The following is a 3,230-nucleotide window of genomic DNA, read 5'->3' as shown; positions in this document are numbered from 1 at the left end:
TCAAATATACCTTGGAACGAGCCTTGGAATTACCTAAAAAAAACAGCGATCACGTTTCATTATTTGCCTTTGACGTATATTAAATTTATACTTGTTTATAAATTAGTTAAAGAACTGCAAGCGCAATAACATTCAAAATGTCCGTCAAAACCATCAGGAAAACGACAATACATTCAACGTTTTGGCTGCAGTAGCAGAAAATCCGAATATAAGTTTAGGAACAAATTTGCTTCAAATCAGTTTTTTTTTCGATTATGTAGGTACTCTGATTCTCTCTGATAAACAAATAGTATCTGATGCAGATGCAGCATACATTCTCTAAAAAAACATTACCCAATTGCCACTTTTTCTTGCATCGGATAGTTGTAACAGAATTAAATATGAAAATCGTTCGACGTCAAACAACCATAACTTACATGCGATGCGCTTGTAGTTTGTTAAAAGATTCCAAAGCATCACTGATTTATAAAAATGTAATTTTTTATTTTGTCGATTTCTACGGTTTTGAAAAACGGAAAGTATGAACAGATGCAGTATTTTTTTCTCTAAAAAAACGTATTTAGACTTTTGCTCTAAAATAATTAGGGGAGCTAGTAATTGACTATAAAGAAATTACCATTGAAATCCCTATGCTGCGTTGTGCTAGGCACCACCCTGTATACATATACCCATATAAATCCAAAAATATACTGCAAAAACTACAAGTTTACCCCTTTTATTAGCATTGTAACCTATGAGCAATTTTAAATGTGTATTCTGGATGTTTTCCCGCCTTCAAAATGCAAGCATTCTATTGGTTTAGAGTTACCAGACAACCTTTCTAATAAAACAACCTTGACGTTTGACATATATACAGGGAATTTTTTTTTAATGTGAACATAGGAGTTTGCATGCAATGTAATTTCCCTATGTTCGATTGAAAAAAAAACACATCAATCTATTGAGTAGTTCAAATGAGTAGTAGATACAATTGACAGCTGTCACATTTTTAAGAATACCGCCGTCCAATTTAATTACGAAATCGGTTAGGTTATTGCTTAGAATGTCAAGGAGGACACTTTGGACATTTATTGTAATTGTTTTCGGTATTTATTTTCTTCATTTATGTATTGAATAGATCAAATTAGTAGAATACCAGGTGCACATGACCTACAAATAATTAAAGGTTGGTTCACAATGACTTGGGGTGTCATTGCGTGGCCTGTGAGGTCAAGTTATCGTAAGTTTAAGAAAAATGTATCCTAAAGTTGCTATGGCCTCACATGGCTTCTTTAAAAAAATCTTACCGAGTGCTCTCATCATAAAGACTAGTAGAGTTGCTGTTCATTGTCACACAAGTTGCGCGATTTGGGAATGTGAACCGCGCACACCTCATAGATTGATGTGTTTTTTTAAAAATCGAACATAGGGAAATTACATTGCATGCAAACTCCTATGTTCGCAATTAAAAAAAACTCACTGTATTTTCTCATTAACAACACTATTCATTTACATGGCAACATACATTATTTTATATTCTAAATTGCAAAACACCAACACAAATCGATATATTTCGTTTAGCAACTTACCTGAATAATAATTTCTGTTCATTCCGTACGGAGTAACACAAATTGTCGCAATCTCGCTCTGTTAAAACAGGTAAATTGGAATATTACACCCAAAACACATATAAAATACACCCAAAATCTGTCAAGTTGAATTAGGAAATCGGCCTACCATGCAGTGTTGCCATAATTCTCAGCACGGCTTGTAATTATAGATGGTTGTGCTGCTACAACGTTTACAACTATTTTCGTCATCCCATACTGTTATTTCAATTTAACTCAACTCATTTGACAAATGAAATATCATTCGTAACGGACGGCATCCGTTAAAAAATAACAGGAACAATGCTTTATTGAAATATAAACAACTACTTATTATAATGGATATGAAAATTAAAGTGACAGTTATTATTGCTAGAAATCTGTAGTCCGTCGTAGGAAACTTGATGACCACTAGCACCTGTGGATATTACACTTGATGAAGAAGCTGTGGCTATGGATGCTGTAGTTGCAGCGTTTCCATCGGAACTTGGAAATAGTTATTTAGTGATTTTGAATCGCTTTGAAACAGAATTTTCAATATAGGACTCCGCTACCGTTCCTCCACATTCAACTTCAAAAGCTCATCAGGCTCACAAGCGCCAAATATTCCACATATTAAGATGACTTCTTTTAGTAGCCATACATCATCACCAGCTTTTAATAAAAATTGCTCTTCAGACAAAATGTTAGACTTTCTTGGTCTGTAACCATCAGACTTTCTTTTCAAAACACGAATAATTTTCCGAATCTGCAGTGTAATAAACATCCCCAATACACGATAAATACACTACATAAATATAATAATTATCTTGATCATGGTATGCTTATGGTACATTTTAGCGGTTGTCATGGACGTAACTCTTAGAACATATAGTACATGGACTGCTAATTGTAACTAAAATATGGTCAAGGACATCGCTTGGGTATGTGAGTTTCAGGGTAAACGAGTCTGTCCGAAGTTGTCCGATTAGACACGATTTGAGACTGTCAACCTATAAATTTATAAACGTCAATTAATTAATCGCCTAGATATGCCAAAAAACACAAACCTATTGCTATTTATGGACGTATAGAAGATAATCAAGAGGATTTAAAGCTTCCCGTACTACGCGGTTACTATAAAAGCTACTCTTTAGGGGATCATAATGGTGTTTACACGACTTTAGTTTACCCTGATGGCCGTTTGCACCGAGAAATTTAAGTGGAGCTTAGCTTAAGCATAGCTTAAAATCCATGACAACAATTATTGGGACAATGGTTACCATGGAGTTTAAGCTACGCTTAAGCTAAGCTCCGCTTAAATTTGTCGGTGCAAATGGGCATAAGATTCACATACCCACGACTACAATGCCCTCTATCCGTGACCACCCATTTTGTATTGAAAGCATAGGGCTAATAGCAGTCCATGTACTATATGGTCTAAGACGTAACTACCTAAAAATAAACAATTCGCTAAAAAGTATGCTGAGAAGCTATGACGTTTTTCCAAAAATATGGACCAAATTGAAGAAAATAGCAATATTCCTCCAGACGTGTTAGCAGATTCCATAGCTGCAAATGTCGATTTGCTACCAGAAAAAACCATGGCGCGTAATGATAAAGAATACGAAGATTGAAGGCTTAATTTAAAGTTTAAGGAATGGC

Source organism: Photinus pyralis, unplaced genomic scaffold (assembly GCF_008802855.1).
Source record: "Photinus pyralis isolate 1611_PpyrPB1 unplaced genomic scaffold, Ppyr1.3 Ppyr1.4_LG2, whole genome shotgun sequence".
NCBI lineage: Eukaryota > Metazoa > Arthropoda > Insecta > Coleoptera > Lampyridae > Photinus > Photinus pyralis.
The sequence above is the reverse complement of the archived record's forward strand: the minus strand, read 5'-3'. Positions refer to the sequence as shown.